Source organism: Mirounga angustirostris, unplaced genomic scaffold (assembly GCF_029215605.1).
Source record: "Mirounga angustirostris isolate CCGP_5_RB_7025 unplaced genomic scaffold, mMirAng1.0.hap1 SCAF_8, whole genome shotgun sequence".
Lineage (NCBI taxonomy): Eukaryota > Metazoa > Chordata > Mammalia > Carnivora > Phocidae > Mirounga > Mirounga angustirostris.
Genome location: NW_026991716.1, coordinates 10,019,757 through 10,042,981, shown reverse-complemented (window position 1 = coordinate 10,042,981; position 23,225 = coordinate 10,019,757). Strand labels below are relative to the sequence as shown.

Below are 23,225 nucleotides of genomic sequence, written 5' to 3'. Positions count from 1 at the left end.
AGCAACTTCTTCCTAGAAACATTGCCAAAGGCAAGGTAAGCAAGGGCAAAAATGAACTATTGGGATTTCATCAAGATAAAAAGCTTTTGCACAGCAAAAGAAACAGTCAACAAAACCAAAAAACAACCGACAGAATGGGAGGAGATATTTGCAAATGACATATCAGATAAAGGAGTAGTATCCAAAATCTATAAAGAACTTCTTAAACTCAACACCCAAAGAACAAATGATCCAATCATGAAATGGGCAGAAGACATGAACAGACATTTTTCCAAAGAAGACATCCAAATGGCCAGTAGACACATGAAAAAGTGCTCAACATAGCTCAGCATCAGGGAAATCCAAATCAAAACCTCAATGAGATACCACCTCACACCAGTCAGAATGGCTAAAATGAACAAGTCAGGAAACGACAGATGTTGGCAGGGATGCGGAGAAAGGGGAACCCTCCTGTACTGTTGGTGGGAATGCAAACTGGTGCAGCCACTCTGGAAAACAGTATGGAGGTTCCTCAAAAAGTTGAAAATAGAGCTACCATACGATCCAGCAATTGCACTACTGGGTATTTACCCCAAAGATACAAATGTAGGGATCTGAAGGGGTACATGCACCCCGATGTTTATAGCAGCAATGTCCACAATAGCCAAACTGTGGAAAGAGCCAGATGTCCATCGACAGATGAACGGATAAAGAGGATGTGATATATATATATATATATATACACACACACGCACATATATATGTATATATATACAATGGAATATTATGCAGCCATCAAAAGGAATGAAATCTTGCCATTTGCAACGACATGTATAGAACTGGAGGGTGTTATGCTGAGCGAAATAAGTCAATCAGAGAAAGACATATATCATATGACCTCACTGATATGAGGAATTCTTAATCTCAGGAAACAAACTGAAGGTTGCTGGAGTGGTGGAGGGTGGGAGGGATGGGGTGGCTGGGTGATAGATATTGGGGAGGGTATGTGCTATGGTGAGTGCTGTGAATTGTGCAAGACTGTTGAATCACAGATCTTTACCTCTGAAACAAATAATATATTATATATTAAAAAAAAAAAGATAGCAGGAGGGGAAGAATGAGGGGGGGGGAATCGGAGGGGGGAGACAAACCATGAGAAACGATGGACTCTGAAAAACAAACTGAGGGTTCTAGAGGGGAGGTGGGTGGGAGGATGGGTTAGCCTGGTGATGGGTATTAAAGAGGGTATGTTTGGCATGGAGCACTGGGTCTTATACACAAACAATGAATCATGGAACCCTACATCAAAAACTAATGATGTAATGTGTAGTGATTAACGTAATATAAGAAAGAAAGGAAGGAAGGAAGGAAGGAAGGAAGGAAGGAAGGAAGAAAGAAAGAGAAAGGAAGGAAGAAAGAAAGGAAGAAAGAAAGAAAGAGAAAAATAAACCAAGACATCAGCTTTGTTTGGAAAAAGTGTTTATAAAATATATTTCAGGCAAAGTGTTAATATCTATAATTTAAAAAGAGCTCTTACAAATGGACAGGAAAAAATATAAACTATTCTAAAGCAAAATGGACAAAGAATATGAATAAATAATTCACAGATCTGAGATAAGTGGTGTGTGTGTGTGTGCACGTGCTTAAATGAGCAAGAGAAAAATGCTTACAAGACACATAGGCTGTTTTTTTTTTTTTAAAGATTTTATTTATTTATTTGAGACAGAGAGAATGAGAGAGACAGAGAGCACATGAGAGGGGGGAGGGTCAGAGGGAGAAGCAGACTCCCCGCAGAGCAGGGAGCCCGATGCGGGACTCGATCCCGGGACTCCAGGATCATGACCTGAGTTGAAGGCAGTCGCTTAACCGACTGAGCCACCCAGGCGCCCAAGACACATAGGCTGTTAACTTTAGCACATGGTGAGTGAGGGGCTGATGTGGGAAGTGAAAACCAGGCTATGACACACTTCTTTTTTTTCTTCTTTTTATTAACATATAATGTATTATTTGTTTCAGGGGTACAGGTCTGTGATTCATCAGTCTTACACAATTCACAGTGCTCACCAGAGCACATACCCTCCCCAATGTCCATCACCCAGCCACCCCATCCCTCCCCACCCTCCACTCCAGCAACCCTCAGTTTGTTTCCTGAGATTAAGAGTCTCTTATGGTTTGTCTCCCTCTCTGGTTTCATCTTGTTTCATTTTTTCCCTCCCTTCCCCTATGATCCTCTGCCTTGTTTCTCAAATTCCACATATCAGTGAGAACATATGATAATTGTCTTTCTCTGATTAACTTCTCTCACTTAGCCTAATACCCTCTAGTTCCATCCATGTCGTTGCAAATGGCAGGATTTCATTTTTTGATGGCTGCGTAGTATTCCACTGTATATATATATATTTACCACATCTTCTTTATCCATTCATCTGTCAGTGGACATCTGGGCTCTTTCCATAGTTTGGCTATTGTGGACGTTGCTGCGATAAACATTGGAGAGCAGGTATCCCTTCAAATCACTATGGATTTATCCTTTGGATAAATACCTAGTAATTTAATTGCTGGGTCATAAGGTAGCTCTATTTTCAACTTTTTAAGGAACATCCATACTGTTTTCCAAAGTGGCTGCACCAGCTCGCATTCCCGTCAACATTGTAGGAGGGTTCCCCTTTCTCCACATCCTTGCCAACATCTGTCGTCTCCTGACTTGTTCATTTTAGCCATTCTATGACTGGTGTGAGGTGGTATCTCATTGAGGTTTTGATTTGGATTTCCCTGATGCCGAGCGATGTTGAGCACTTTTTCATGTGTCTGTTGGCCATTGGATGTCTTCTCTGCAGAAATGTCTGTTCATGTGTGATACACTTCTGACAGACCACCAAGGAAGATAGAAATAATTTGAGCGCTTGCTAGGTGCCATAGTTGAGGAATAAAGAGAAAGCGAGTGAGAAGAGGAAGGAAAGACCTATGCATCTGAGGAGAAAGGACTCTGGGCAGTCAATTATTTTCTCCACCACTGGCCTTACAAGATTGTTAATTACCTGCAACTAGGTGGCACAGTGACTTCTGCGAGATAAGTAGAGGTAAGTGGGTCAGGCATAATGTGGAAAAGGGCACTTTGCAAAGACATGTCACGTGACCGCAATTTTTACTTAAACTGATCTTCATATATTTGCTAATCCAGGATTCCTCTCCAGAGGCCAAGGGGAATGAGAAGGATCCACTTAAGGAACACTGATTTGTAAGAAGGATCTCTCAGATTCCATTCTGTTGGCGATGGAGGCATTGTTGCACAGAGTCTGTGGTTTTTGCTACAATTGTTAATCCGTAGCAAAGTCCTTGAGACGCTCCTCCTGAGGACCATACCATGACATGTGCTAAGGAAGGTCTGGAGGACTTCAGGGGTAAGGTGAGGGTGTGGAAAGGAAATAGGCTTCCCAAGTGTAGGGGAGACTTTTCTGTTGCATGATACAGAAGAGGATCCCTCCCTCTCAAGGTACCTGCATTTCTCAATCCAGCTTCCATCTAGCCGCGGCTTCCACGCCCTTCATTTGGTTTCTTTGATCTGTTGCAGATGATAGTATTTGTTAGTTCTATCTGGCTTCTGGTTTCACTGGGGACTTTATGATTCACTATTTTGAGGATATAGGGCAGAGGATATAGGGCAACCAATGGGCAAAATGTCTGGGATGATGATGTATGGGAACATTGGGGATTTTCTTTTCATTGATTGTCTGATATGCAGGAATTCGTAGGAGGTGTTAATATTAGTAGAAGGATTAATGCAATCCTTGCAAATAAAACGATTCTGAAGACTATTTCGTTGGACTTTCTAGTGGAGAATCTTTTTTTAAGAAAAAGATTTTATTTATTTGAGGAGAACACGAGCGGGGGGAGGGGGAGAGGGACAAGCAAACTCCCCGCTCAGCAGGGAGCAGGACACGGGGCTCCATCCCAGGACCCTGAGATCATGACCTGAGCCAAAGTCAGACACTTAACTGACTGAGCCACCCAGGCGCCCCTCTAGTGGAGAATCTGAAGTCAGGGTTAATGCAGTCATTTTTTCTGCAGTTCAGTGATGAACAAGAATGCTGAATCCCATTTTTTCATTGGCCCATAACCCTGGCTTGCTAGTGGTGTTATATGTGGGATATTCAGAGTCTTGAACAACTGAATCCTTTGGAGTCTTGCTCTCCGGTTAAGCTCTCTATCTCGAATCACAGTGGGTTCTTCTGTGGCGTAATGGCAATGACAGCATGAGATTATTCAGGTCAAGTTTTTCTTTTGGGGGCTCAGCTGGTTTTGACTCGCTCTGGGAGATGTTCAGATGCTCTCGTATGGTTGAAATAGAACCACATGACGTGTCTCCAGCTTTTTGAAAACTTTTGTTGTCAAGTCTGAGATAATTGGATGACTGTCATGTCATCCCGAGCGTATCTTGGGAATGGTTTCTATCACATTCTTTCAGTAATGTTCTTTTTTTTTTTTTTTTAAAGATTTTTTATTTATTTATTTGACAGAGAGAGAGATAGCGAGAGCAGGAACACAAGCAAGGGGGAGTGGGAGAGGGAGAAGCAGGCTTCCCGCCGAGCAGGGAGCCCGATGTGGGACTCGATCCCAGGGCCCCGGGACCATGACCTGAGCTGAAGGCAGACGCTCAACCGACTGAGCCACCCAGGCAGGCGCCCAATGAAACTTTATTTATTTATTATTTTTTTATAAAGATTTTATTTATTATTTGACAGAGAGAGAATGAGAGAGAGAGAGAGAGCACATGAGAGGGGGGAGGGTCAGAGGGAGAAGCAGGCTCCTCGCTGAGCAGGGAGCCCGATGCGGGGCTCGATCCCAGGCCCCTGGGATCATGACTTGAGCCGAAGGCAGACGCTTAATGACTGAGCCACCCAGGCGCCCTTTCGGTAATGTTCTTAAGTCTTATTTTGTATTGTGTCTTACTCTTAGTTCTGTGCTTAATACCCTCACTAAATGTTGACTGAATGTATACATGAGCACCATTAGATGCACCAGGAAAGTGCAAACGAAGTTATAGCTGTTTGGAAAGGAGAAATGACCAAATTGGCAATGGCAGAACACTGTGACCTTTGTCTTACTTCTTTTCCTGTGCACAGGATTACAGTTTATTGCAGAAGCTGGTTTCCCAATACTGTGTTCTTTCGTCTGATTTTTTGAAACTGAGCAAACCTTTTTCTTTAATTTAGGTTTTAGTGCAGGATGTAATTAAAATGTCACGTGTAAGGTATGTGTTACTAATTTACCTACTGAGGCATATTAGAAGAGTAATTTCCACTGCCTAAGAATGAATCTTGATTAAAAAAAAAAGATTTTATTTATTTGAGAGAGAGAGAGTGAGCGAGAGAACAGGAGCGGGAGGAGGAGCAGAGGGAGAGTGAGAAGCAGATTCTCCGTCGAGCAGGGAACCTGAAGCTGGGCTCCATCCTGGGACTCCCAGGTCATGACCTGAGCCGAAGGCAGACACTTAACTAACTGAGCCACCCACGTGCCCCTTGATTTTTCTTTATATTAAAGAGAACAGTTTTGAAAAGAAGAAATTCCACTTGATTCTCTTCTTATGTAGGACCTCTGCATTTTATAACATATATCTATTATATACTACATAAAGTATGTTATGTATTATTATGTAGCAGCTTACACGTACATGTTGAGAAAGCTAGTAATTCTATTTCCATATTTATTTTTGGCCTCCTATGTAGTGAAAACTTTGAGTATGCTTTGGATTTATTTTGGTTTTGCTCTTATATGACTTTAGGTATATCACAAGTTAGTAGAACTCCTGTTACAGTTTGGATTACTTACTGTTAATGTGAAGATTTTGTTTGGCTTTTCTTTAGGAAGGTCTATAATTCAGATTAGGGAATGATTCTCCATTATGAATATCAGCATGACTACAGTCTCAGGTGGACACTTTGTAGTATCACGTCTGTTATTGCTCAGGAAAAATGCTATTATAGATTGTAGTTGGCTGGATTTTATTTCTCAGTCTAAGATATCAAATATTACATTTATTTTTGCAATCTAAAAGAAGCAGTTCCTTCTTAGGTTTATTTGAGGGCTCCCATTTACCTACCCTTTAAATACTGGGGTTCCTTTGGGTTCTCTTTTCTTCCTTTCTTTTTTTTTCTCTAAGTAGGCTCCACACCCAGCACGGAGTCCAACACGGGGATTGAAATCACGACCCCGAGATCAAGACCTGCGCTGAGATCAAAAGTCAGATGCTTAACTGACTGAGCCACCCAGGCGCCCCTGTGTTCTTTTTTCTGATTCCTTTCTTTCCGCTTCCCATTTCCCTTCCTTAGATGAGTAACAGTGACTGAGTTCTTACTGTGTATTAGGACAGGGCCATGCTATACAGCTGAGCAGGTTGCGTACTGCACAATTCCAGGAGGTGACGTTCACTGACCAACCCCAAAGACTTGGGTAGTGTCCTCAGGCACTGCACTAGCTACTTTACAAACCTCTTGTTTACCCTTACAACAACCTACGAGATGAATATCATTATTCCTATTTCATAGACGAGAAAACCTGAGTTTGGGGTATGTTAAAACTTGTTTAAGGTTACACAGTAATGAGTGGGCAATAGAGTTTGTATGGGTCCAAAGCCTTTGCTTCTCTCTACAGCATGCTACCTTTTGTGGGTGATCTCAGCTCCTGGTGAGCTCATCCATGATCACCACCTAAATGATGTTAATTCCTAAAAGACTCTCCACCTCAGATCTCTTTATTGATGGCCGATGAGACAAGTCTTCCAGAATGTACCAGAGGCACTGCAGATTCTAAAGAATTCAAACTGAATCATCATTTTCCATATGACTCCTTCTCCTCTATTCCCACTCTCAGTTCGTGGCTCCTCCCTCGCTCCCTCACCTCCCACATCCAATCAGATACCAGGACCCATCCCTTCTGTTTCTCGAATCTCTCTCCATTTGTCGCCTTCCTTTCTAGGCCAGTTGTCACTACATGGTTCAGGCCTTCATTCTCTGATGCTGAATGCCTCTTCTCTGACTCATGACAAGCACCACCTAGGTGCTTGCACTGACTGTTGCATCAGGCTCACTCTCCTCTCTCCTCCTTCCCCACGTGGCTGCTTGAAGACTCAGCTTCAAGTCACTTTCTCAGGGAAGCCTTTCTTTTTTACCAGCCCCTTTCCTTTAGCTGAATTGCTCTCCTCTGTGCTCCCATAGAGCATCATGTTTACCATTTCACTCATCATAGAACACTGATCATTGATTTTCTTGTCTGACTCCTTCCCTGGACTAAGAGCTCTTTGAGGACAGGAATCACATCCAATTTATCTTTGTCTTTTTAGCATCTAACAGCTTGTCTGGGAGGGAGACCAGTAGATACTCGAGGGGCGCCTGGCTGGCTCAGTCGGTGAAATGTCTGCCTTTGCCTCAGGTCATGATCTTGGGGTTCTGGGATCAAGCCCCGCGTCAGGCTCCCTGCTCAGCGGGGAGTCTGCTTCTTCCTCTCCCTCTGGCCCCCACTCAGCCCTCCGCTCTTGCTCTCTCTCTCTCTCAAATGAATAAAAAAAATGTTCAAGAGAATGAATGAATGCACACTGTGGACACATTAGGCAGATCTGAAAGAGTTTTGATGTGTATAGCTTTGTAATATAGCCTGAAATGAGGAACCGTGATCCCTCCAGCTTTGTTCTTTCTTAAGACCGCTTTGGCTATCAGGGATCTTTTGTGCTTCCATACCACATTTTAAGATTGTAAGTTCTATTTCTGTGACAATTGCCATTGGAATTTTGATAAGATTGCATCGAATCTGTAGATTGCTGTGGGTAGCATGGGCATTCTAAAAATGTTCATTCTTCCAGTCCATGAGCACAGAACATCTTTCCATTCCTTGCACCTTCAAGTTTCTTTCATCAGTATCTTATAGTTTCAGTGTACAGAGCTTTCGCCTCCTTGGTTATACTTATTCCTTGGTATTTTATTCTGGATCTGAAAGAGTTGTTCACATACTACTATAGTGTTCTATGTGTTTACTTAGTCCTATTAAAATTTTAATGTAATTTCTATTAACTTGCATATTGGAAATAATCGATGCTGATGTTATTTAGTTATACAATTTTTTTCCTTTCTCTTTGCCTAACGTATGTTTTCACAGCAGCAGCTTCTTCCCTTATCCTGTTGACAAAAGATTATAACTTAATTGCATGATAATGTAAAACGTGGATTCTGCGTTGAACTTTGGTCTAAGGTGCCAAAGTTTTGTATTGACAGTAATGAATAAACTAATCTCTTCGAAGGTGCTTTATCTTTCCTCTTCCCTGTCCATCAATAGTGGCCACTACATTAAGAAAATACCAAGGTATTCTCTTACTTATTTTTATTTATTTTTTTAAATGAAGATTTAATTTATTTATTTGACAGAGAGAGAGAGCACAAGCAGGGTGAGTAGGAGAGGGAGAGGGAGAAGCAGGCTCCCCGCAGAGCAGGGAGCCCAACACAGAGCTCGATCCCAGAGGCTTAACCAACTGAGCCACCCAGGCGCCCCAGAGTTGATTATATTAGAATCTAAGCTACTGTTAAGTTTGAAACTAGACTCCTTGGGGGTGGTTATTAACATGTACCTTTACCCTTAACACAATTCAGGTCTCATTCCAGCTCTGTCCTATCTGGTTCCAGCCTACCACTTAAATCTCCCTGGACATCAGGTTCCTTGTCTTTAAAATTAGGCATTTGGACTAAACTAGCCAGAACAACTTTTCAGTCTCAAATATCCTCTGATTCTATTCCTTTGGGTTCCTCCCTGCTGTGCGCTCGTTCTCTTACTTTCCTTGCCTGCCTCCTCCCCACCCCGGCAATGGACTGGTCCAGGCCTGGCCTACGCCTGGCCTACCATCAGCACAATGTGTTCTTCAAGCACTTGGCTTTGACCTGGAGGTTTTCTTGAACATGGAGGGCTGAGAAGCAGCAGACTTGTGTTGTCTGGAATGGTGCCCACTGCCCCCTACTTCACTGGCATGCTCAGATTCCCCCCACAAAGGACGAGGGAGCCCCTTCCTTTCAGGAAGCACATTCCTGACTGACGTGCAAAAGTAGAGTGAGGTTGCAGAGTAGGCACGGGAAGACTCCTGTGTCAGAGCAGTGCCATTTCTAAATTGTAGTGATTCAACAGATTTGGGACTGTGATTGGGACCTGGGAAGGGGGGGGGGCAGCAGGTGGGGGGAGTGAGTGGGTTTTATCATCTGTTTTAAACATCACACACATGAAGTGTCCAAGGTTTTGGAGTGAGGAAGGCACATCATAGCATACCCTACAGCTTCTGGATTATTGTGTGACCTTTTCTCGAACTGAATACAACCGGCTAGGTTACGGGGTGGTGGGGGGGGGGGTTTCCCACATACATTTGTTGAGAAAGCACTTCAAGCAAAATCCCTGTGTCATCAAGGTGTGCCTTTATTTGAGGAGGTGAACGAAGACGGTCCTGCTTTGATTTGCCCGCGTTCTAATGTTGTCAGTAGACGCAAAAGCACAAATCAGGTACAAGGTGTTTCTGATGCGACGTGCCTGGAAAGTGTTTCTATAAAAACAGTGTTCTGGGCGCCTGGGTGGCTCAGTTGGTTAAGCGACTGCCTTCGGCTCAGGTCATGATCCTGGAGTCCCGGGATCGAGTCCCGCATTGGGCTCCCTGCTCGGCAGGGGGTCTGCTTCTCCCTCTGCCCTCTGCCCTCTTCCCTCTCGTGCTCTCTGTCTCTCATTCTCTCTCAGATAAATAAATAAAAATCTTAAAAAAAAAAAAGAAAAAGAAAACAGTCTCTTTTTATACCCTCTCTTGTAGAATGCAATGGCTAGGAAAAAGAAAATTCAAAATGGGTTATATGAGGGCGCCTGGGTGGCTCAGTTGGTTAAGCGACTGCCTTCGGCTCAGGTCATGATCCTGGAGTCCCGGGATCGAGTCCCGCGTTGGGCTCCCTGCTCAGCGGGGGGTCTACTTCTCCCTCTGACCCTCCCCCCTCTCATGTGCTCTCTGTCTCTCTCATTCTCTCTGTCTCAAATAAATAAAATCTTAAAAAAAAAATGTTTTCGGGGCGCCTGGGTGGCTCAGTTGGTTAAGCGACTGCCTTCGGCTCAGGTCATGATCCTGGAGTCTCGGGATCGAGTCCCGCATCGGGCTCCCTGCTCGGCAGGGGGTCTGCTTCTCCCTCTGACCCTCCCCCCTCTCATGTGCTCTCTGTCTCTCTCATTCTCTCTCTCTCAAATAAATAAATAAAAATCTTTAAAAAAAAAAAAGAAAGAAAAAACAGTGTTCTGCCAGGGTGGGAAGGCAGGCTGGGCGGGGGTGGGGGGTCCTGAGAAGTGGGAGAGAGAAGGAAAGGTGGCCCAGCGGGAGACGTGCAGACAAGCAGCAAGCCTTGAAGGCCAGGAGGTGCAGCGTCCCGGTGTGGGCAGGACGAAGGACACGAAGGGCGGCCGCGGGACGCCCTGCCCCGGATCTGGGCGGCCGGCGGCCCAGAGGGGCGAGAGGGAGCGGCGCCGAGCGGGCGGCGGGCGCAGGAGCGCGGGCGAGCGGGCGCGCCGCTGCCCGGGCTCGGACGGGGTTCAAAGACCATCACCTGCGGCGGGAGTGCGACCCACAGGGGAAGTAGGAAGTGCGGCGCCTGCGCTTCCTGTAAAAATCACCGCGCGGCTCCCGGCGCTGCTGCCGGCGAGCTGCGCGCCACGCTCCGCGGGGCTCGGGGCGGCGCGGCCGCTCGCCGGGGCAGCAGCGTGCGCGGTCGGGCCTCCTCCGCCTCCGCCTCCGCCTCGTCGCCGTCCCCCTCCCCCTCCCCTTCCTCCCCTGCCGCCCGCCCCGGGGCTGGGCGCCCGAGTCCCGCCGCAGTCCTGCGGAGCGCCGAGCGGCCGGCTGCAGAGCGCGGAGGGCCGGGGCGAGAATGACGCGAACCCGCCTCCGCGGGGCGCGCGGCGGACGCTGCTGAGAAGCCCGGCGGCGCCCGGACCCGCGGGGCCCTCGTGCCAGGTAGGTTCCGCGAGCTCTCGAGACGCCGCACGCCGGGCGAGGCAGGCAGGGTGCTGGACTAGGAAAAGGAAAAAAAGAGAAAAAGAGAAAAAAAGAGACCAGAGACTACGGTTCCCTGCTTCGGAGCTTTCTTTCCTGCCTCCGGTGCTTAAACCGCACAGCGCGCAATTCATTCCGAACGCCTCCGACACCTGTTAGCTTGTAGAAATAGACGCCTCGGTCAAGGTGCAGGGAAACTGATTTCTAACAAAACAGTCTCTGCAGAATGTACTGATGGGCAAATCCAAGAGATCAGACCTCCCTGTGTCTTTCTGGAGGGGACACCAAGAGTTGGCGTCATCTCAGACGCTTACCTTCTGTTGCTTTGGAAATGCACAGCACGATGTTGACATACATAGCGAGGCGTAAGCCGGGATCTTGGCCGCACACGATCGCGTTTTGTCAGGTAACTGCTGATAACACCGAGTGAAGCTCTCTCTCACCCTGTACTGCCATTCTCAAGTTTAAGTTAAAATGAAACTGATTGCGTTTCAGCAGAGAAAAGGGATCTTGAGCTGACTTCTATCAGGGCACCTTTTCGCTTTTCTTACTAGTTGCAGGGATTCTGCTGTGAGTCCACTCCCGATGCATATACGTCTCACAGTCAGATTTCTCAGAAACGAATTCTCCTGTCTGGGAAAATTCCTCTTTCTTGCTGCCACTATTGTGTGGCACTTTATTTCTTGCTGCTGTACAGCCTTACTAAACATTAGCTGGGGGTCCCCATAGGACTGTCTGTGTTTCTGTAATGTGGCATTTCGGGATGTTTATTTGAACACTGCAAGGTCTGAATTATAGAACAATGTATCTAACATTTCTGAAGCAGCAGATTGGTGGTGGTAGTGGTGGTGGGGGGAGTGGGGAGGGGTCCTAGGCCCAGAAGCAAAATAAATGAACTTAGAGATGACTCAGTTCTTAGGGTGTGGGTAGGAGGCCAAAGGAACCCAGCCAGTCTTCACTGAGTTGCTGGCTAATAAAAGTATCTGGCTGTTGCAGTTTTCACGGGATGAGCCTCCTAGTCCCTTTCACATCCCACTGCTTTGTGGGTCCCTCCTTCTCCAGACTCTGTCCTCCCTTCCCTTATGAACGGAGCCTTAGTCCTATTCATAAGTAGTGGCCCCTTAAGTATTTCTGAGACTCTCTTGAGGAAGAGGTGGAGGGGGCAAGAAAGATCTATGTAGCAGACCCACGGGCCACACTGAGATAATTGTGTTAAATCCAAGGCCACGTTGTCACACGCCTCCTGTTTCTACCCTTGCACACCTGCGATGGTCTTTTTTTCTTTGTGGTGGACACACACGTGGAAAAATAGGAAAGAGAAAAACCCTTCTGTTTCTAAAGTAGCCTCTGACTAATTGAAACTGTCTTGATGAGTAAACAGATACAAGGTAACTGTGTATAGAGAATGTTAAGTATAAAAAAGATGTCAGAGTAGCAGAATCGGGATGCTTGACTTTTTATTCAAAACAAACAGAAGAAAATATACCTCCCTCCTCAAAAAACAAAAAACAAAAAACAACCCAACCCCAACGAATCACCCTAGATAACTTTCTCCCGCACTACTGTGCTGGAAGTGAGGTGTGAGTGTGGTCAAACACTGTCCATTTACCCAGAGTTTTACAAATATTTACAGCCATTCATGCCAAATATCTTTGCGCTGAGCCCCACAGAACATTCTCAGCATTCAAAAGCTCCATTCTCATGAATGGCTTCAGTTCATTGGCAATTTAAAGGCATCTAGGCTTCCAAACTAGGTCAGTTTAAGACACGTCGTTTTTTTTGTGTGTGTGTGTGTTTTTAATAATTAGTTTTTCGGTCTCCCAGATTGTGAACCAGGTTTTCTGAGGCAAACTTGACAACAGAGAGAAAAGTTATGCTCTGTGTAAAAAGAAAAAAAGCTTATTTCATCTATATAATAACCATTTAGCTTCCTGAAAACGATCTTTCTCTTCAACAGTATGAGTCCTTTTAATCTGAGAAAGTGTATTTAAATGTTTGTTTTTGAGAAGCAGTTTTAATATTTTAGGTATTTAGGAACATTTATTAGGACACCAGAGTCATTGCTCCGTGGTGTTTCTGCGAATTCTGGCTTCCGTGTTTCCCCTGGCCTTGACTTACAACATCACTTTCTCGTTGAGTGAGGTTCTTCGTGTTTGAAATCACCAGTTTGAGGTAGAGGTCAGGAATCATGCTGAACCCAGATGTTGGTGGAGGAACAAAGTCCAAATAGTTTTGGGACTAAACCTGCTTTGTGCAACTGATTATTTTGGATATGGGGAAGGAGCCAAGATGCCACACAAATCATGCTTTCCACCTTGAGCTTGGGGGGAGTAGGCATCTGCAGCCATTGCTCCTGAGTCCTAAGATTTTGTTTTCCAGATAGGCCCACCTTAATTTATAGAAGCTCCTTAGCTGTTGCAAATTATCAATATTTTTAGACTTTGAATTGCTGGAAGGGAATGCACATGAGAGTCAGGCCTTTAATATTCTCTCTCCTCCATGCGCTTGGAAAGAAATTATCCACTGTGGGATCGAGTGACTACTGACTGTTTGCCAGGTGTGGGCTAGATGCTGAACATGGAAAGATGGGTAAGATACGCCCTCTGTCCTGAAGGAATTGGTGTAAGCTTGGAAGTGACATTGTTCTGGAGTGGCAGTTTTGTTGTTTTGTTTTTTTTTTTAAAGATTTTATTTATTTATTTGACATAGAGAGACAGCGAGAGAGGGAACACAGCAGGGGGAGTGGGAAAGGGAGAAGCAGGCTTCCCACGGAGCAGGGAGCCCGATGTGGGGCTCCATCCCAGGACCCTGGGATCATGACCTGAGCCAAAGGCAGACGCTTAACGACTGAGCCACCCAGGTGCCCTGGAGTGGCAGTTTTTAATTTGTGTTGTTTTACCTGCGTATGTTAGAGGTTTTTCATCTTGACTTTTTTTTTTTGGATAATGTTTCCCATATGTCATCCAAGCATTAAGTAACTTGAAGGGGCATAACAGCACCAAAGTTAACTTATTTAATTATTTACATTTTAATTTGCTTGTTTACCTTTAGGTATATGTGGGAGGTCTTGTACTAATGTTCTATTTTTATTAACTTTGGCATTTGCTTTTGCTCGGTCGTTGTGTACTTCTAAACCCAATGCATCACACTGCAGTTTTAACAACACGGAAGACTAATATAATACATTAAAGAGAGAAGTGGCCAATGTTTTAGCAACACAGAATGAGAAACTTCTCGTATGTGACAAGACCTCCATCCTTGAACTGAAAAACACAATGACTTCGGTGAAATAGACTTCTCTTATTCACAGCTGGAGAGATTGCAATTCACATGGCTTGTAGCATCTGTTAAAGAACATACTCTGAAAGCAGTGTCTTACTGGTTTCCAGTTCCTCTGCAGTCATGAGTTTGAGTCCCAGGCCTTTAATTAACTGGTTCTTTGTCTTTGGGGGGAGATAGAACAAGACATCTCTCATTTGTCTCTTTGCTGGACTTATGGCTGAAGCTATAAACCCACAAATTGTCCTGTGTATTATTATATATAAAACTATCTGTTAACAATCTCCTCCACTACTTTACTCTTTGTAAGCTGGGACTGGGTTTAACTACCTTTACATCCCTAGCATCTAACGTGCAGAATTCAGTTCTTCGTGGGTTGACTCGGTTTCCTGCATTATTGATTTTTTTTAAGAAACCAATTTGGCAAAGGCATACAAAAATACACATGCTGCCCCTTGTTTAGCGTGGGATGTAAGGGAGTCCTCTCCCAAACCAGTTTTAAATTTGTTTCTAATTAAAATTTCCGTATGAAACTTTTAACTTTCACAAGGCAGGGTAATATATACATGTGTTTTTATTCACTTGGAGAAAACATTTTGATTTAGCTATTTGTGCTGTAGCCACTATAGTTCCTGGTAATGTGTTGACCCAAGAAATCAGCCCATCTCTTGCCCTATGGGGCTTTCTGAAATAACACTTTTCCTTGCCCTGTTAATTACATCATTGTCTGACCTGCCTTTAAGCAGCGTTCCTTCCTGCTTCTGAGCTTTGTTGTTATGCCAGGCAGGGGGAGGAAAATTATTCAGCAGGGCTGTATGAATAATTGTGGGAGACAGGGGAACCATTGATTAAAAAATGGGGTTGGGCAGGGCACAGTGGAGTCGAGGAGGGAGTTACCATGATGAATGTGAAATTACAATGCCAAAAATATCATTGGGCTCTTATTCTCATGCTCATTCCTACCTTCTTTGATAAGTTTTTATTGTTGGAAAAGCCGGGAATGGATTTTCTCCTCCTGGGCCTTTCCCTATAGTGGCAATGAGAACATGGAAAGAAGGCAAGAAAAAAGAAATGGTACGTTTTAGAAGGATCAGCATTTTGCACATGTTAAAATTTGCCATCCCAGATGCCTGTACTCTGTAGGATTTAGAGAATTAGCTTTTCACAATGTCATCCACTTCGTTGGCCATTATGTCCACAAATCTTTCCATATATTTCTCCTATATATTTTGTAGGAAAAAAAATAGAAAAATTAGATCTTATCGTTCTCACCATAAAAAAAATTGTAAGTGTCTGAGGTGGTGGATGTGTTAACTAGCCTTATCATGGTAATCATTTTGAAACATGTATAGACAGATATGAATATACCCACACATATGTATGATCATTACATTGTATCCCTTAAACTTACACAACGTTGTATATCAATTATATCTCAATAAAGCTGGAAGAAAATTAGATCTTATTAATAGCTGTACCAGACTTTATACATAACCTAATTTCAAATAGCAAAGAGACTGTTTAGAAACAGTACTTGCTAATATTTAAGAAGCTCCTCCTAGGAGATTATGCTAAGTGAAATAAGTCAAGCAGAGAAAGTCAATTTTCATATGGTTTCACTTATTTTTTTTTTATTATTTTTTTATTTTTTAAAGATTTTATTTATTTATTTGACAGAGAAAGACACAGCGAGAGAGGGAACACAAACGAGAGAGGGAACACAAATGAGAGAGGGAACACAAACGGGGAGTGGGAGAAGGAGACTCCCTGCCGAACAGGGAGCCCGATGTGGGACTCGATCCTGGGACTCCAGGATCATGACCTGAGCCGAAGGCAGTCACTTACATATGGTTTCACTTATTTGTGGAACATAAGGAATAGCATGGAGGACATTAGGAGAAGGAAGGGAAAAATGAAGGTGGGGAAATCGGAGGGAGAGACGAACCATGAGAGACTATGGACTCTGAGAAACAAACTGAGGGTTTTAGAGGGGAGGGGGGTAGGGGGATTGGTTAGCCCGGTGATGGGTATTAAGGAGGGCACGTACTGCATGGAGCATTGGGTGGGTTATATGAAAACAATGAATCGTGGATCACTACATCAAAAACTAATGATATATTGTATGGTGACTAACATAACATAATAAAATTAAAAACAAAACAAAACAAACAAAAAAAGAAGCTCCTCCTAATGGAGTGTCTGTCCTTTTTACCTGCGTGATAGTTAGTAGGGATATATTTGCACGTCAGTTCCATTTTTAGAAGATAGCAGTTTCCATGTTACACATTTAGAGTCTTATTTCCATCCTGGTAACTGTTGAGATGAAGATGTTAAAGCTAAGGAATTACAGACCGAAGTATTTTTTCATTTCCTGGTTTCCTCTGAATGAGGCTGAGAAGCAAGGGGGAAGAATACTGGGATCCCCTTTCCTAGCACATGAGGCACAATGGTAAACAGTCGTCTTCAACAATACTGCGAATTCACAAGGCCCGAGTAGGTGAATATTTACTTCCATCACATCTAAGAATTAAGTATTTCTTAGATTTGTTTATACTGGAGAATAATGTCTAATCTATTTTTTGCAAATAATGATAAAGCGTCCTTTATGTGATGCCAGGCATCTACTCATTAGCCTTGAGAATTATTCTTTTAAAAAACAATTAAAGAGATACAGAATATTTCTGTTTTTTTGATATTACTGGATTTGTATTGGTTCCTCTAGACCTTGAATGACCAGAGTGGGTCAAAGATGCAAGCAGAGAGGAGAACCACTGGCCACTATGGAGGTCTACCATAAGTCCTTGCCTCACCAAACACTAGTACCCACTGTTCTGGCTGCTGTACCAGCCAGCTGGTCTACCTTCCATTCCAGACTGTATTTAGGGTAGAACTACAGCAAATGGATATTGGCTGATGATGGCCAGCACTTCTAGACTCAGTCAGTACTATTTGAGTCATTAATAGCTTCTGTTAAGGACATGAACTAGCAGCGAAATAAATAATTGTATTGGGCGGAAGTGCCAAGGTCAACACGATACTAATTTTCAGATTTTGCTGAGTAGAATCTGGTTGCCTGACATGTCCTTCTCAGTTGGTATTGGGAGAGCTTTCCTAACAAGGCAGAGATGGAATCTCTGGATTGCTGTATCTTTCTACTCTGTTAGAGTATTGGCTTCCTGAGAAAATCTCTCCATTATAAAGGCAACACTTCAGCCTTACCTTCCCCAGCACCTACCCTTCTTGAAAACCTTTCCCTTTGTTAGCCCTCCCTGAGTCATGCATTCATATCGTTTATTCCAGCTACCTCACAGGAATGACTCAGTGTCCTACATGGGCAAGTAAACATTTTGAGTGTATTCATGTGTCTCTTCTGTTTTATGCCTTGTTCTTGAGTAAATCTTAGACTTTCATAGCATAGTTTAGAATTAAGACCTCAGCACAGATCAACTGGATTTTTACATAAATATTCTGTTACATCGGTAATATCCAGTTGATTCATTTTGTCCACTTTCTCCTTCCCTTGGTCTCCTTAACTGTGCTTTATCCATTTATCTAAATTTTACAGTTTTTGCTGAATGGTGTAAAATTCCTGGACAACTAGATAAGTATCCTGGTGAAACATTATCCCTTCCAACTGCATTATCTTTTTGTGCAATGAAATAATTGCTGTGATTTTGGGTAGTGAAACAGACGTAAACTGCATTAGTTAAAAATACTTCAAATGTTGGCTCTCCAACCCTCTGCATTTTTGGAGCAGATTGCTTTTTCAGGCTGCCAGCAGAATATGAAAATTCCTTATACATCCTGTGCTTCCAGGATAGTTTGTGAGGTATTCCTTTCCTTGGCAATTCTAACGAAAACACATGAGGGGAAAAGTGACTTTTCTGTTCTTTCCTATCAGATAGTACTAGCTTCTCACATAATGAACACTTTATAGTACGGAGACAGTTGGGGTAGGTAGAACTGCTGGTTCCCCTTTCTTGGTAATTTGGTGCAAAATCAAATGTTTTAGAGGGGCTTTCTTTGCTTGCATGCCCCAACCCATCTGCCCTGTTACATGGCTGCTTATATTTAAGCAAGTGATACTTATGGGTGAAGTCCACCCTCACCGCCCCTCACCCCCAACCCTGCCCCAACTTTAAAAAGTTCAAACCTAAAGGCAGCTGTCCGTTCCCCCTCCCCAATATACCCCTTGTGTGCTCTGCCAAAATTCTTTTCTCATTGGGTTCTTGACACCCAATAAGAGGCTCGGTCACATTTGTAATAATTATAAATGCAGTTATAATTGTTACTGTTTTAAAACAAGCGGGAAGGGGGGGGTGGTGTGGAACATTCAAGTCCCTTTCTTATTTTAGGTAAAACATGAGGTATGAGGCAGAACAAGTTGGGCAAGCTAGTGAGAAGGAATTACTGGCTCTCTGGACGGGAAGACTTTTCTTGGAACCTGGAGGGGAGTGGGTGTGGATTGTCCATGTACCTGTGAAGATGTAGTCCTGTGAAAGGTTCAGGAGCTGCAGGGGTGTGGTCACCTTCCTCTGGACACCCCCTCTGAGGTTCATGCCATGTGCTCGTGGTTTGGGTGGGCTGGTGAGTTTCTACTATTGGTGGTTCCATGTCAGAGACGGAGGAATCCCAATAAGACATAAATGGAAGACCGCTAGGACACCTGGGAGCCATTCACCAACATCTCGAGGGAGAGAACTTCAGGATTCTCCTGATGATTGCTTGAAGAGCTCTATATGTAATGAATCAATGGGAAAAGGATTTCCTTTTTTTTTTTTTTAAGATTTTATTTATTTGTGAGAGAGCGAGAGAGAGAGAGAGCATGAGCAGGGAGAGCGGCAGGCAAAGGGAGAAGCAGACTCCCCGATCCCAGGACCCTGGGATCATGACCTGAGCCAAAGGCAGATGCTTAACTGACTGAGCCACCTAGGTGTCCCCGGGGAAAGGATTTTTTGTTTGATGCTCTTTTTTTCTTTATGAAGCACTCCCTGTATGCCATTCATTTTAAAAACATTCATTATTGATTTTGCCCAGAGTGAAAAACCAAGAAGCTGGTTTCCAACTGTCCCTGGCAATGCCACCAGCTTCCATGATGGTGCCTGGGAGGCTGCTGAGGCAGAGCTCCAGGGGACCTGACCCAGTGCTCCCGGTACTGCTTCCACCAACACTGGGCCACCTTATCTCCTTGCCATGGTGGAAGTTTACTTAAGACCGTGTTTTTGTAGAATTCCATTGCTTGACAAATGTTTGAATGCCATCACTTTAGGGAATTGCTGTTTATGGCGCCTGGAAAAATAAATCACTTCTTTTTGAAGAATCATTTTGGATTGCTCACATCTCAAAGAGATGAAATATGTGACCTCCTTCCTCTGTCTCAGTCACAAGCGCTGCCTTGTTTGGAATGCTTGGAATATTTGCCGCTGTGGTTTTAACAAGACAGGTCTCTGCTTTGGAAAAGGCTTTTGTCATAAAAATATTTTTATATATAATATATACTTTAAAAAGTTGTATATATATATTAAACTACTTTATTGAGGTATGATTGACGGGCAAGAAGCTGTACATATTTAATGTAGACAACTTGATGAGTGAGAAGATAAATATATGCCTGGGGAACAGCATAATGCCTCTATTTAACAATGCTATATTGTATACTTAAACATTTGCTAAGAGGGTAGATCTTATGTGAAGTGTTCTTACCACAAATACACGCACACAAGTAATAATAAATAAAGGGGGCAGGAGGAAACTTTTGGAGGTGATAGATATTTTTATATTTTTATAACTTTGATTTGTAACTCACAAAGTAAGGAGTGAGCACTTAATGTGTATATGGCGAGAGATAAGATTATGTTTCAGATGGTCACGATGAACGCAGTTTCTAGTTCTGCCTTCAAAAGACTATTGCTAAGAGATAATCTAAGAAGTAGTCAATTATGTCTTCGTTTCTCAGGTGTTATATGTCTCTTTCTAAAAAATAAGATCGAGGCAATTGGCTGGCTCGGTAGCGCACGCAACTCTTATTCTTGGGGTCATGAGTTCGAACCTCACATTGGGGGTAGAGATTACATTAAAAAATTAAAAAATAGGGCACCTGGGTGGCTCAGTTGTTAAGCGTCTGCCTTCGGCTCAGGTCATGATCCCAGGGTCCTGGGATCGAGTCCCGCATCGGGCTCCCTGCTTGGCGGGAAGCCTGCTTCTCCCTCTCCCGCTCCCCCTGCTTGTGTTCCTGCTCTCGCTCTCTCTCTCTCTGTCAAATAAATAAATAAAATCTTTAAAAAAAAAAAATTTAAAAAAATTAAAAAATAAAAAATAATATAGGTTGAGACTGTCAGAAATAATTGACTTTGTTGAAGAATACCTAGATCTCCTGTTAGATTGGAACAACAGGATTTACCTATTCATAACCGCTTCCTCCAAATGGGCTCTTCGTGTAATTGACATTTGTGGTGGTGGGTGGTTCGGCCTGTGTCATTCCCATCTTCCCTCCTCAGGAAGCATTTACTGGTGGCATTTCTTCTTCTTCCTTCTTTCTTCTCCTTTCTTCTTCTTCTTCTTCTTCTCCTCCTCCTTCTTCCTCCTTCCTTCTTCCTTCTTCCTCCTTTTCCTCTTCTTCTTCCTTCTTCTTCCTCCCTCCCCCTCCTCCTCCTTCTAAAATTGTATTAAATTTTAACATTTTAATTCCAGTATAGTTAAAATACAGTGTCTTGGAGAAGCAAACAGGTGATAGTTGTCTGTGCATAAACTGGGAAGAGGAGAGGCAAAATCACTCATTTTTACTCCTAATTGACCCTAAAGAGAGATTTTTTTTTTTTTAACTTCAAAACACAGAATTTGATAGGCATGTTGATTTGCTCTTGGATGAGAGCTCATTAATAGTTAATCAAATAAGAACACCATGTCTTGAACCTTATTGGGCCTTTCCCAAGAAATATTATGGAAGCCAATCATTGGTTAGCTTCCTATTCAAATTTATTTTTAATCCACTCTACTACTACTCAGGGAGTAGGTGAAAAACTTTGAATATTTCAGGTTAGTAGAGTTAGTAACTATTGATTCTTTCTGGTATGACATTAAGATAGTGCAATTAGATCTCATAGATATTTTTTTTCCTTCTGTCTAATCCAATTTGTTTTGCCCTCCCTTGATTTTGTACTTTTGTACCTATACGTTGAGATGTAAGTCACTGTGGGGCTATATAACAAATGCCAAACATGTAATTTCTTTTGCCCAGAAATGGGGACAGAAAGAGTCTGGTTCTGGTAGGGGGAGAGGCTGTTTACAATGATTTCTGTGGCCAAATTTATTAGAATTGGCCACAGTCTTTTAAAATAGTAAGAACTTTAGGATTTTGCTTCTCTTTAATTAGAACATGGAATTTCTTGATATGATCCAAACTATAGATTATTTTCACAATTATTTTACCTCTTTTAAAGATCATCTGAATAAACACAAGTGGAAAGGCTTCAGCTCTACTTTTTATTTTTCATTGTAGAAAAATCCTTTCTATAGTCATGCCATGTTTGGAGATAGATTTCACTCTGTACAGTTTCAGTGACCTTATGGTACTTGTAGTCATGGGCTTTTTGTCTCTTTCTCTCTTTTTTATCCCTCTCTCCTTACCCCTTCCTCCTTTCTCTCTCCCCTGTTCCATCCCTCCATGTAATACCCGCTTGTGAGGCAGCTATGACATAACGGACCAGGCACTGGGCTTGGTCTCAGAAGATGGAGGTTTGAATTTTGCTCTGCTATATCCAAGTTCTGAGAACTTTGGCAGATTATTTAACTTCTTAGGACCTCAATTCATCTATAAAATGAAGGAAATAATCCTCATGGTTGCAAAAGTTGAAATGAAATGACGTATGTGAAGGAACACAATGAACACTGATGCCCTGTTGAAAAAAAAATTTATTGGTATAAAATATACATAACATAAAACTTACCCTTTCAATCATTTTTTTTTTTAAATTTATTTATTTGACAGAGAGAGACACAGCGAGAGAGGGAACACAAGCAGAGGGAGTGGGAGAGGGAGAAGCAGGCTTCCCGCAGAGCAGGGAGCCCAATGCGGGGCTCGATCCCAGGACCCTGGGATCATGACCTGAGCCGAAGGCAGACGCTTAACCACTGAGCCACCCAGGCGCCCCACCCTTTCAATCATTTTAAGTGTGTCATTTGGGGGCCTGAAGAACACTCACAGTCTTGTGCACCCATCACACTATCCATTTGCAGAACTTTGTCGTCATTCCAAACAGAAAGTCTGTACCCATGAAATGGTAACTCTGTTTCCCCCATCCCAGCCCCACCTTTCTACTTTCTTTCTCCATGAATTCGACTTGCTAGGTACCTCACATTGATGGAATCACACAATATTTGCCCCTTTGGGTCTGGCTTATTTCACTTAGCATAACGTCTTCAAGATTCATACTGTAAGCGTGTGTCAGAGTCTCATTCCCTTTTAAGGCTGAATACTAATCCATTGGATGTTTATATCACATTTTGTTTATCCATTCATCTCTTGATGGGCATTTGGATAGTTTCCACCTCTTGGCTGTTGTGAACAATGGTGCTAGGATCCTGGGTGTGCAAGTATGTGTTTGCATCCCGGTTTCAGTTCTCTTGGGTGTACACCGAGAAGTAGAATTGTTGGATCATATGGTAATTCCTTGTTTAATTTTTTTGAGCGATATCCTATTTTCAAGTGTCTCTCTCTCTCTCTTTTTTTAAATCTGTTGGATTGTAGCGATGCAACTCCTAAATGGTGTGTTTGTTCCCTGTGGTCTTTTCATTCCTGTAATTTACACGAGAGGAGGCAGGATGGTGAGGTTGTAAATGTCAGGACGCCAGGAGCACCTTGCCAAGGTACCAAGCTCTGGAGCCCACAGTTCTCAGAAAGGCCTTTGCTGTGTGCCTAGACAGC

General features: G+C 43.2%; 1 protein-coding gene across 4 annotated transcripts in view; it reads left to right on the top strand.

Moving 5' to 3' along the window:
- Positions 1 to 23,225, top strand: part of RNF144B (ring finger protein 144B) — a 105,781-nt gene that overhangs the window by 16,017 nt on the left and 66,539 nt on the right. Inside the window, exon 1 of one of the 4 annotated variants that reach the window (XM_064597112.1) lies at positions 10,489 to 10,984. The exons of 1 other annotated variant lie outside the window; for it this stretch is intronic. The gene's annotated coding sequence lies outside the window, so the exon portion shown is untranslated. Of the gene's footprint in view, positions 1 to 10,488; positions 10,985 to 11,056; positions 11,430 to 23,225 lie in introns of those variants that run through there. 2 more of the 4 variants (XM_045866314.3, XM_045866316.3) reach the window with 2 other exon arrangements.